This window comes from Phalacrocorax carbo, unplaced genomic scaffold (genome assembly GCF_963921805.1).
Source record: "Phalacrocorax carbo unplaced genomic scaffold, bPhaCar2.1 SCAFFOLD_57, whole genome shotgun sequence".
Classification (NCBI taxonomy): Eukaryota; Metazoa; Chordata; class Aves; order Suliformes; family Phalacrocoracidae; genus Phalacrocorax; species Phalacrocorax carbo.
Window position 1 is genome coordinate 1 of NW_026990333.1, and position 13,824 is coordinate 13,824.

At 50.4% G+C, this 13,824-nt stretch overlaps 1 long non-coding RNA gene across 1 annotated transcript; it reads right to left on the minus strand.

Moving 5' to 3' along the window:
- Positions 1–13,363: 13,363 nt before the first annotated feature.
- Positions 13,364–13,810, minus strand: LOC135311030 (uncharacterized). Its single transcript, XR_010370941.1, has 3 exons — positions 13,774–13,810; positions 13,608–13,684; positions 13,364–13,513 (listed from the first exon to the last, which is right to left on the minus strand). It is a non-coding gene; the product is annotated as an uncharacterized LOC135311030 (long non-coding RNA).
- Between the last annotated feature and the right edge of the window lie 14 nt (positions 13,811–13,824).

A 13,824-nucleotide genomic window follows, 5' to 3' on the forward strand; every position in this document is an offset into this window, starting at 1 on the left:
CCCCTAACCCTAACCCTAACCCTAACCCTAACCCTAACCCTAACCCTAACCCTAACCCTAACCCTAACCCTAACCCTAACCCTAACCCTAACCCTAACCCTAACCCTAACCCTAACCCTAACCCTAACCCTAACCCTAACCCTAACCCTAACCCTAACCCTAACCCTAACCCTAACCCTAACCCTAACCCTAACCCTAACCCTAACCCTAACCCTAACCCTAACCCTAACCCTAACCCTAACCCTAACCCTAACCCTAACCCTAACCCTAACCCTAACCCTAACCCTAACCCTAACCCTAACCCTAACCCTAACCCTAACCCTAACCCTAACCCTAACCCTAACCCTAACCCTAACCCTAACCCTAACCCTAACCCTAACCCTAACCCTAACCCTAACCCTAACCCTAACCCTAACCCTAACCCTAACCCTAACCCTAACCCTAACCCTAACCCTAACCCTAACCCTAACCCTAACCCTAACCCTAACCCTAACCCTAACCCTAACCCTAACCCTAACCCTAACCCTAACCCTAACCCTAACCCTAACCCTAACCCTAACCCTAACCCTAACCCTAACCCTAACCCTAACCCTAACCCTAACCCTAACCCTAACCCTAACCCTAACCCTAACCCTAACCCTAACCCTAACCCTAACCCTAACCCTAACCCTAACCCTAACCCTAACCCTAACCCTAACCCTAACCCTAACCCTAACCCTAACCCTAACCCTAACCCTAACCCTAACCCTAACCCTAACCCTAACCCTAACCCTAACCCTAACCCTAACCCTAACCCTAACCCTAACCCTAACCCTAACCCTAACCCTAACCCTAACCCTAACCCTAACCCTAACCCTAACCCTAACCCTAACCCTAACCCTAACCCTAACCCTAACCCTAACCCTAACCCTAACCCTAACCCTAACCCTAACCCTAACCCTAACCCTAACCCTAACCCTAACCCTAACCCTAACCCTAACCCTAACCCTAACCCTAACCCTAACCCTAACCCTAACCCTAACCCTAACCCTAACCCTAACCCTAACCCTAACCCTAACCCTAACCCTAACCCTAACCCTAACCCTAACCCTAACCCTAACCCTAACCCTAACCCTAACCCTAACCCTAACCCTAACCCTAACCCTAACCCTAACCCTAACCCTAACCCTAACCCTAACCCTAACCCTAACCCTAACCCTAACCCTAACCCTAACCCTAACCCTAACCCTAACCCTAACCCTAACCCTAACCCTAACCCTAACCCTAACCCTAACCCTAACCCTAACCCTAACCCTAACCCTAACCCTAACCCTAACCCTAACCCTAACCCTAACCCTAACCCTAACCCTAACCCTAACCCTAACCCTAACCCTAACCCTAACCCTAACCCTAACCCTAACCCTAACCCTAACCCTAACCCTAACCCTAACCCTAACCCTAACCCTAACCCTAACCCTAACCCTAACCCTAACCCTAACCCTAACCCTAACCCTAACCCTAACCCTAACCCTAACCCTAACCCTAACCCTAACCCTAACCCTAACCCTAACCCTAACCCTAACCCTAACCCTAACCCTAACCCTAACCCTAACCCTAACCCTAACCCTAACCCTAACCCTAACCCTAACCCTAACCCTAACCCTAACCCTAACCCTAACCCTAACCCTAACCCTAACCCTAACCCTAACCCTAACCCTAACCCTAACCCTAACCCTAACCCTAACCCTAACCCTAACCCTAACCCTAACCCTAACCCTAACCCTAACCCTAACCCTAACCCTAACCCTAACCCTAACCCTAACCCTAACCCTAACCCTAACCCTAACCCTAACCCTAACCCTAACCCTAACCCTAACCCTAACCCTAACCCTAACCCTAACCCTAACCCTAACCCTAACCCTAACCCTAACCCTAACCCTAACCCTAACCCTAACCCTAACCCTAACCCTAACCCTAACCCTAACCCTAACCCTAACCCTAACCCTAACCCTAACCCTAACCCTAACCCTAACCCTAACCCTAACCCTAACCCTAACCCTAACCCTAACCCTAACCCTAACCCTAACCCTAACCCTAACCCTAACCCTAACCCTAACCCTAACCCTAACCCTAACCCTAACCCTAACCCTAACCCTAACCCTAACCCTAACCCTAACCCTAACCCTAACCCTAACCCTAACCCTAACCCTAACCCTAACCCTAACCCTAACCCTAACCCTAACCCTAACCCTAACCCTAACCCTAACCCTAACCCTAACCCTAACCCTAACCCTAACCCTAACCCTAACCCTAACCCTAACCCTAACCCTAACCCTAACCCTAACCCTAACCCTAACCCTAACCCTAACCCTAACCCTAACCCTAACCCTAACCCTAACCCTAACCCTAACCCTAACCCTAACCCTAACCCTAACCCTAACCCTAACCCTAACCCTAACCCTAACCCTAACCCTAACCCTAACCCTAACCCTAACCCTAACCCTAACCCTAACCCTAACCCTAACCCTAACCCTAACCCTAACCCTAACCCTAACCCTAACCCTAACCCTAACCCTAACCCTAACCCTAACCCTAACCCTAACCCTAACCCTAACCCTAACCCTAACCCTAACCCTAACCCTAACCCTAACCCTAACCCTAACCCTAACCCTAACCCTAACCCTAACCCTAACCCTAACCCTAACCCTAACCCTAACCCTAACCCTAACCCTAACCCTAACCCTAACCCTAACCCTAACCCTAACCCTAACCCTAACCCTAACCCTAACCCTAACCCTAACCCTAACCCTAACCCTAACCCTAACCCTAACCCTAACCCTAACCCTAACCCTAACCCTAACCCTAACCCTAACCCTAACCCTAACCCTAACCCTAACCCTAACCCTAACCCTAACCCTAACCCTAACCCTAACCCTAACCCTAACCCTAACCCTAACCCTAACCCTAACCCTAACCCTAACCCTAACCCTAACCCTAACCCTAACCCTAACCCTAACCCTAACCCTAACCCTAACCCTAACCCTAACCCTAACCCTAACCCTAACCCTAACCCTAACCCTAACCCTAACCCTAACCCTAACCCTAACCCTAACCCTAACCCTAACCCTAACCCTAACCCTAACCCTAACCCTAACCCTAACCCTAACCCTAACCCTAACCCTAACCCTAACCCTAACCCTAACCCTAACCCTAACCCTAACCCTAACCCTAACCCTAACCCTAACCCTAACCCTAACCCTAACCCTAACCCTAACCCTAACCCTAACCCTAACCCTAACCCTAACCCTAACCCTAACCCTAACCCTAACCCTAACCCTAACCCTAACCCTAACCCTAACCCTAACCCTAACCCTAACCCTAACCCTAACCCTAACCCTAACCCTAACCCTAACCCTAACCCTAACCCTAACCCTAACCCTAACCCTAACCCTAACCCTAACCCTAACCCTAACCCTAACCCTAACCCTAACCCTAACCCTAACCCTAACCCTAACCCTAACCCTAACCCTAACCCTAACCCTAACCCTAACCCTAACCCTAACCCTAACCCTAACCCTAACCCTAACCCTAACCCTAACCCTAACCCTAACCCTAACCCTAACCCTAACCCTAACCCTAACCCTAACCCTAACCCTAACCCTAACCCTAACCCTAACCCTAACCCTAACCCTAACCCTAACCCTAACCCTAACCCTAACCCTAACCCTAACCCTAACCCTAACCCTAACCCTAACCCTAACCCTAACCCTAACCCTAACCCTAACCCTAACCCTAACCCTAACCCTAACCCTAACCCTAACCCTAACCCTAACCCTAACCCTAACCCTAACCCTAACCCTAACCCTAACCCTAACCCTAACCCTAACCCTAACCCTAACCCTAACCCTAACCCTAACCCTAACCCTAACCCTAACCCTAACCCTAACCCTAACCCTAACCCTAACCCTAACCCTAACCCTAACCCTAACCCTAACCCTAACCCTAACCCTAACCCTAACCCTAACCCTAACCCTAACCCTAACCCTAACCCTAACCCTAACCCTAACCCTAACCCTAACCCTAACCCTAACCCTAACCCTAACCCTAACCCTAACCCTAACCCTAACCCTAACCCTAACCCTAACCCTAACCCTAACCCTAACCCTAACCCTAACCCTAACCCTAACCCTAACCCTAACCCTAACCCTAACCCTAACCCTAACCCTAACCCTAACCCTAACCCTAACCCTAACCCTAACCCTAACCCTAACCCTAACCCTAACCCTAACCCTAACCCTAACCCTAACCCTAACCCTAACCCTAACCCTAACCCTAACCCTAACCCTAACCCTAACCCTAACCCTAACCCTAACCCTAACCCTAACCCTAACCCTAACCCTAACCCTAACCCTAACCCTAACCCTAACCCTAACCCTAACCCTAACCCTAACCCTAACCCTAACCCTAACCCTAACCCTAACCCTAACCCTAACCCTAACCCTAACCCTAACCCTAACCCTAACCCTAACCCTAACCCTAACCCTAACCCTAACCCTAACCCTAACCCTAACCCTAACCCTAACCCTAACCCTAACCCTAACCCTAACCCTAACCCTAACCCTAACCCTAACCCTAACCCTAACCCTAACCCTAACCCTAACCCTAACCCTAACCCTAACCCTAACCCTAACCCTAACCCTAACCCTAACCCTAACCCTAACCCTAACCCTAACCCTAACCCTAACCCTAACCCTAACCCTAACCCTAACCCTAACCCTAACCCTAACCCTAACCCTAACCCTAACCCTAACCCTAACCCTAACCCTAACCCTAACCCTAACCCTAACCCTAACCCTAACCCTAACCCTAACCCTAACCCTAACCCTAACCCTAACCCTAACCCTAACCCTAACCCTAACCCTAACCCTAACCCTAACCCTAACCCTAACCCTAACCCTAACCCTAACCCTAACCCTAACCCTAACCCTAACCCTAACCCTAACCCTAACCCTAACCCTAACCCTAACCCTAACCCTAACCCTAACCCTAACCCTAACCCTAACCCTAACCCTAACCCTAACCCTAACCCTAACCCTAACCCTAACCCTAACCCTAACCCTAACCCTAACCCTAACCCTAACCCTAACCCTAACCCTAACCCTAACCCTAACCCTAACCCTAACCCTAACCCTAACCCTAACCCTAACCCTAACCCTAACCCTAACCCTAACCCTAACCCTAACCCTAACCCTAACCCTAACCCTAACCCTAACCCTAACCCTAACCCTAACCCTAACCCTAACCCTAACCCTAACCCTAACCCTAACCCTAACCCTAACCCTAACCCTAACCCTAACCCTAACCCTAACCCTAACCCTAACCCTAACCCTAACCCTAACCCTAACCCTAACCCTAACCCTAACCCTAACCCTAACCCTAACCCTAACCCTAACCCTAACCCTAACCCTAACCCTAACCCTAACCCTAACCCTAACCCTAACCCTAACCCTAACCCTAACCCTAACCCTAACCCTAACCCTAACCCTAACCCTAACCCTAACCCTAACCCTAACCCTAACCCTAACCCTAACCCTAACCCTAACCCTAACCCTAACCCTAACCCTAACCCTAACCCTAACCCTAACCCTAACCCTAACCCTAACCCTAACCCTAACCCTAACCCTAACCCTAACCCTAACCCTAACCCTAACCCTAACCCTAACCCTAACCCTAACCCTAACCCTAACCCTAACCCTAACCCTAACCCTAACCCTAACCCTAACCCTAACCCTAACCCTAACCCTAACCCTAACCCTAACCCTAACCCTAACCCTAACCCTAACCCTAACCCTAACCCTAACCCTAACCCTAACCCTAACCCTAACCCTAACCCTAACCCTAACCCTAACCCTAACCCTAACCCTAACCCTAACCCTAACCCTAACCCTAACCCTAACCCTAACCCTAACCCTAACCCTAACCCTAACCCTAACCCTAACCCTAACCCTAACCCTAACCCTAACCCTAACCCTAACCCTAACCCTAACCCTAACCCTAACCCTAACCCTAACCCTAACCCTAACCCTAACCCTAACCCTAACCCTAACCCTAACCCTAACCCTAACCCTAACCCTAACCCTAACCCTAACCCTAACCCTAACCCTAACCCTAACCCTAACCCTAACCCTAACCCTAACCCTAACCCTAACCCTAACCCTAACCCTAACCCTAACCCTAACCCTAACCCTAACCCTAACCCTAACCCTAACCCTAACCCTAACCCTAACCCTAAACCCTAACCCTAACCCTAACCCTAACCCTAACCCTAACCCTAACCCTAACCCTAACCCTAACCCTAACCCTAACCCTAACCCTAACCCTAACCCTAACCCTAACCCTAACCCTAACCCTAACCCTAACCCTAACCCTAACCCTAACCCTAACCCTAACCCTAACCCTAACCCTAACCCTAACCCTAACCCTAACCCTAACCCTAACCCTAACCCTAACCCTAACCCTAACCCTAACCCTAACCCTAACCCTAACCCTAACCCTAACCCTAACCCTAACCCTAACCCTAACCCTAACCCTAACCCTAACCCTAACCCTAACCCTAACCCTAACCCTAACCCTAACCCTAACCCTAACCCTAACCCTAACCCTAACCCTAACCCTAACCCTAACCCTAACCCTAACCCTAACCCTAACCCTAACCCTAACCCTAACCCTAACCCTAACCCTAACCCTAACCCTAACCCTAACCCTAACCCTAACCCTAACCCTAACCCTAACCCTAACCCTAACCCTAACCCTAACCCTAACCCTAACCCTAACCCTAACCCTAACCCTAACCCTAACCCTAACCCTAACCCTAACCCTAACCCTAACCCTAACCCTAACCCTAACCCTAACCCTAACCCTAACCCTAACCCTAACCCTAACCCTAACCCTAACCCTAACCCTAACCCTAACCCTAACCCTAACCCTAACCCTAACCCTAACCCTAACCCTAACCCTAACCCTAACCCTAACCCTAACCCTAACCCTAACCCTAACCCTAACCCTAACCCTAACCCTAACCCTAACCCTAACCCTAACCCTAACCCTAACCCTAACCCTAACCCTAACCCTAACCCTAACCCTAACCCTAACCCTAACCCTAACCCTAACCCTAACCCTAACCCTAACCCTAACCCTAACCCTAACCCTAACCCTAACCCTAACCCTAACCCTAACCCTAACCCTAACCCTAACCCTAACCCTAACCCTAACCCTAACCCTAACCCTAACCCTAACCCTAACCCTAACCCTAACCCTAACCCTAACCCTAACCCTAACCCTAACCCTAACCCTAACCCTAACCCTAACCCTAACCCTAACCCTAACCCTAACCCTAACCCTAACCCTAACCCTAACCCTAACCCTAACCCTAACCCTAACCCTAACCCTAACCCTAACCCTAACCCTAACCCTAACCCTAACCCTAACCCTAACCCTAACCCTAACCCTAACCCTAACCCTAACCCTAACCCTAACCCTAACCCTAACCCTAACCCTAACCCTAACCCTAACCCTAACCCTAACCCTAACCCTAACCCTAACCCTAACCCTAATGGCCCTAACCCTAACCCTAACCCTAACCCTAACCCTAACCCTAACCCTAACCCTAACCCTAACCCTAACCCTAACCCTAACCCTAACCCTAACCCTAACCCTAACCCTAACCCTAACCCTAACCCTAACCCCTAACCCCTAACCCCTAACCCCTAACCCTAACCCCTAACCCTAACCCTAACCCTGACCCTAACCCTAACCCTGACCCTAAACCCTAACCCTAACCCTAAACCCAACCCTAACCCTAACCCTACACCCCTACACCCCTACACCCCTAACCCTAAACTCTACTGCTAACGCCGATGAGGCCTAACCGGTACTGTAACCTGAAATGGTAACTCTAACAGTAACCTGCTAAACCGTTAACCCCTACTGTAACCCCCTAACCCCTGGAAGTGGAAATGTTAACCGCTCTGTAGTATGTAAGGTTCTGAAGCATTCTCCTGTATTTGGGTTTCTCGGTGGTGTGTGTTGTACTGGTTGGTTGGTTTGAGTGTTGGTAATTTTGTGTGTTGTAATTAGTTTTTGGGGTTCTGTGTGTTTGTGGTAGTGTGTGTTGTGGTTTCTGTGTTCTGCTGGGTAGTTCTGGTGTCTGGTGGAACAGATAATTGGGTCTGTGTGGTTATTTCTGGTTGTGTGTTCGGTGCCTATGTGTGTGTCTGGTAGAGTTCTGGTCGGGGGTGTTATTTGTCAAGGGTGTGTATTGGTGATTGTTGTGTTCTCTGTAGTGGTTACAGGGCTGGTTCTTGTGGGTGGTGATTGTTTTGTGTGGAGGTTTATGTTAGGTGTTGTGGTTTTGGTTTCTGAATGGTTATTGTTATGTGTAGTTTTTTCTTTATTAGTGTGTCTCTGGTGGGTGTTTTTCTATTTGTGGTTTTTGTTTTTTGGTTGTTGTGTGTTGTGGCAGGTGTTTATTTGTGTTTCAGATCGGGGGGGTTATTTTTTATTTGGTAGTACTGTCATCAGGAAGAGGAAAAAAATTAAAAATAATAAGAGTGGTGCAGCAGTAGAGAATGGCTTTTGGCTCTGGGAGTAAATTTTTTTCTTTTCATTGATAACATTTAGGTTTAATTTTTCTTATTTACTCAAAGAGCCAAAAGCCATTCTCTACTGCTGCTTTTTTTCCTTTAATTACCTCCCATAGAGTTTAAGGGCTACATAGAGCCCTGTGATTAAATCCCACCCGCTGGAAATTACACCCCGCCCACAAATAACACACAGGAGGCCTGAATAAAACAATGACACACATGTTTTCATTTCCTTTATTATTGTATTAGTAATGCTCTTTTATTATGCCTCCAGTTTTGGGAAACACTGGACATAAAGCGTGCTTTTCCACCTGTCGCATTCCTCTAGGACCTCTCCACCTGCAATGGAACAGAGGCATGATAAGCACAACTCCTAACAGCCTTCATTTCTGTTACTACACCACATTGTTACCATATCATTAGCATGGGAAACCCTCAAAGTGCCCCGCCTCCCCCCACCTAACCCCCCTCACTGCATGTAAACAACATGTGTTTCCACAACTTACGATACTTACAATACCTACTGCGGCAACATTTCTTTTCCTCCTCACACAACTACATTTACTCGGCCTGCCTCGCTCCTCTCCCTCCGATACCAGCTTCATCATTACCCTTATGCATCGAGTCGTTCCTTACCTAGCTCCCCGGCAACACCTCTACGTGCTTGTACACATCTCCACATCCACGCTTCAATCTCATCCTTGCACTGAGGCCGAGTGGTAGCGCTTAGGCCCGTGCAGTTATTTGCTGTTACTAATACAATCACTGTACTAGACAACATCTCCTACGCTTAAACCCCTTTTTCCCCCTGGATAAATCCATTTCCGCTGTTCATTCATCTACCGAGCGGTACCTGTCTCCTCTCATTGCCATAATTCACTTCTCCTGCAAGGATAACATTACCTCCCTAGGTCCGACACTTCCCGTCCCTACTAATTGGGTCAACTCTTACTCAATAGTCCTCTAATTGTACTACGACTGTAACTCCTTTAGGCTCCTAGCAAGCGCTTACCACCCGAGCCTCAGACCCTGTTACCTTACACACAAAGCTCGCTCTCATTATGTAGTCCACTTACTGCTCTGCTAATATAGCTTTTCCTCTCCCAAACCACACTGCCTCTGTGATGACGACATGCCTCCTCGCATCTCTGCGGACCTTAGACTTCAATGCCCCTATGACAGACAAACCGGCATCCTTATAACATACGCTAACCGCACAAAAGGTACTTCCCTACACCCTAGGCATACACAATTACCATAAACCCACATCATTCTCAAGCTGCCCCACCTAAACAATGGACACCTACTCCAACTCCCCATACCCAAAACCCACCGTATGCAATTTCATCAACACCGAGCCAGACCTATCATATCATACATCCCAACATCAACCCTTCAATGCCATATACCCAGACAGCACACAAAACCCTATGCCTAGCGGGACAGCTACCCAAACGTGCCTATTACGCATTGCCTGACACACTGGCTGTAGAATGCCTATAAACGCTTCAGGAAACCAGCACCGGCCATGGAAGACAAAACCCAGATTCAGAAATCCCCCATCTCTAAGCCTCTTCAAAGACTGGATCTCAGCCCCACAAGAACATCTCCAACAACACCCCACACCACCAAACATCAGACCTCTACTGACACACACATTCAACCCAGCAACCTCACAAAGGTTTCAAACAGACCGCTCATCCGCCCACCGGGTCCATCGCCCCTTCCTCTCCACCGAGCCGTTCCGCCGCCTGTCGCCCTGCTCCTCCGGCACTCCCTGGGAACTCCGCTCCCAGGTGCCTCAAAAAATTGCCCTGCCTGCCAAAACCCCGTCCCAGAGCCTGACCTCCGCCCAAACATTGGCGATGAACGTCGCCTCGCAGAGTGGCCGGGACCGGGGAAAAAAAACCCCAGCCGGGGGAGAAAAAAAAAATCCCCCAGCTGGGGTTTTTTTATTCTAATTTTATTTTTACTCCTGTGGAAAAAGTTTGCTGTTAGTTACCACCACCAAACCCAACCCTCAAAACACCATGAACACCCCACGCCGCACAACCCTATCAAAGGAGGTAGATGCAAAGGACTGCCACATACCAGGGACGCATGTAGTCCCATACCTACATTCACCCACAAAACCCAGGGCCTCAAGAAAGGGCCCTGCCTGCAAAAAACCCGTATCACCAAGCCTCACAACCCTACCGAAGCACGCATTCAACCCGGCAACCTCACAAAGGTTTCAAACAGACCGCTCATCCGCCCACCGGGTCCATCGCCCCTTCCTCTCCACCGAGCCGTTCCGCCACCTGTCGCCCTGCTCCTCCGGCACTCCCTGGGAACTCCGCTCCCAGGTGCCTCAAAAAATTGCCCTGCCTGCCAAAACCCCGTCCCAGATCCTGACCTCCGCCCAAACATTGGCGATGAACGTCACCTCGCAGAGTGGCCGGGACCGGGGAAAAAAAACCCCAGCCGGGGGAGAAAAAAAAAATCCCCCAGCTGGGGTTTTTTTATTCTAATTTTATTTTTACTCCTGTGGAAAAAGTATGCTGTTAGTTACCACCACCAAACCCAACCCTCAAAACACCGTGAACACCCCACGCCGCACAACCCTATCAAAGGAGGTAGATGCAAAGGACTGCCACATACCAGGGACGCATGTAGTCCCGTACCTACATTCACCCACACAACCCAGGGCCTCAAGAAAGGGCCCTGCCTGCAAAAAACCCATATCACCAAGCCTCACAACCCTACCGAAGCACGCATTCAACCCGGCAACCTCACAAAGGTTTCAAACAGACCGCTCATCCGCCCGCCGGGTCCATCGCCCCTTCCTCTCCACCGAGCCGTTCCGCCGCCTGTCGCCCTGCTCCTCCGGCACTCCCTGGGAACTCCGCTCCCAGGTGCCTCAAAAAATTGCCCTGCCTGCCAAAACCCCGTCCCAGATCCTGACCTCCGCCCAAACATTGGCGATGAACGTCGCCTCGCAGAGTGGCCGGGACCAGGGAAAAAAAACCCCAGCCGGGGGAGAAAAAAAAAAATCCCCCAGCTGGGGTTTTTTTATTCTGATTTTTGTTTTTCCACAGGAGTAACAAGTTTGCTGTTAGTTACCACCACCAAACCCAACCCTCAAAACACCGTGAACACCCCACACTGCACAACCCTATCAAAGACAGTTTCTACAAAATATATGTAACTACCCATGGCCCTGGTTCATTTCAAACTACATTCACCCATAGAACACAGGCAGCCAATATTGACTTCCGCATTCACTCAACCTCACTACGCAAGGATGTGTGAATGTACATCCAACAATACCACACCAGCTCTAATCAATCACACGCAGCAATGATGTACACGGGCGGATACTTCCGCCACGCCGCAGTGGTAGATTAACTATGGACATTCACTCACCTACAACAGGCAAACAGGGTACAACAAGCACTACATATGTGCAACTGTACAAGACAGCGGAGGTAAGTGCCTAGGTACACGCACTCAGCCACACGAGTCACACAGGACATCTATACAGATACACAACAATAAAGAACTGCACAATAGAAACTACATAGATATGTTCCAACAAACAAGAGCTGGAGGAATCTGTGCAGACATATACATACACCAATACAACAGTACGTGAATTCAACCGTACAAGTGTCGGAGGAAATTTAGTAGCGTGCAGTCACCCAAAGATGATGGTTACCAGAGGGAGGAACACATATTCCTTCACCTAAACAAAAAGACCACAACAATTCACACTCAATAGCGATGTCACAATCACATCGCTCCACAAGGACCTACCGCGCAACATCCCCCACCTCACATGCACCTGGCTTCTCCTCTCACTTGCTCCTTACCCGTGCTGGACTTGGATGGTCACCATCCTTTGCGGCCCCCTGGAGATAAAAGCACAGAGTTGCCACTGCAATTCCTAAAAAAATCACCAGCTACACCACCCCCTTCTCTGCAACCCAGTTCACCTCAAACGCTCCTGTATCACCTTGCCCTGACTCGACACCCCCGGGCAGGGCGGCTCCAAGCCAAGACACCACAACCACAGGCGAACCCTACACAGAACGCCAACAACAACACGCCTCAAAAAACAAGCCAAGCTGGTCGGCGAGACCGACGACGCACGGACAGAAAACCTCCATCCGGGAAGAGCACGCGCAGAACCCTAGCGTGCTCCTAGCGCCACGCCAGAAAACGACGAGACCTTCGTGGGCGGGGACAAGTGCTTCCTCTCAAAACTGACAAGATGGATGCACAAGCAGCCCGCCATCAAGACCTCAGCCCCTGAAGATGCAAGGAAGAAGCGCCACTCCCTAAAAGCGACAGCTAGCGAGCAGAGCCACTCACGCGGCCGGGAACGGCGCGGCACAAGACCACCGGCCAGAACCACCCGAGACGCCAAAACGATCCACGCTGGAAGCTTGCGACGCCAAAAGAGAAGCGCCCGATGGGCGCCGAGCCCACAACTAGGGCCTCGCCGGGCCCTACTAACGCTGCCGAGGCACCTGCCTCGATCCTACGGAAGAACGAACAACCGAGACCCGAGGAAGGTCAAACACACCCAACACCAAACACACAGACGCACTACACAACAACATGCACAGCCTGGAACCGCCCTGCCCAGGGCACACGTTCCTGTCATATTTCAGAGGAACCCGCTCCATTCCCCTGCTCAAAGGGGACCGCTTCCTAGACAACCCTCTCCCCTACGCTCTCTTTAAAACCCCTTCCTGCCACAGCCAACCGTGCCGCCCTCGCTCCCCCAACCCCTTCCCCAGCACCGTTGCCTCAACTTAGCTTTCAAGGGGCCGAGAGTCTCCCTCTTCCCTTCCTTCTGAAGGACAAGCACACGTCACTCCTCCAGTCACCAGCTGCCTCTTCGTCATCTGAAAAACAAAAACTATCACAAGCCCCACACAACAGCCCTGTCAGTCAGCATCCCGTCGCTCTACAAAGACCTAGGCCGCTGCATCCGTCTACCTCAGATGCGCCCAGCTGCTCTGCTCACTTGCTCTGTGGCCATGCCCAACTCACACTGTTGTCCTCCCTTGTGGCCCCTAGGGATACCAGGAGACCATGTTACCACTGCCCTTCCAAAGGAAGATCTCCCCAGCCCCACGCCCCTCCTCCCTGCAACCCAGCTCACCTCAAACGCGCATCCAGTCCCAAGGGCAGCCGCACACCATCTAAAAAACCA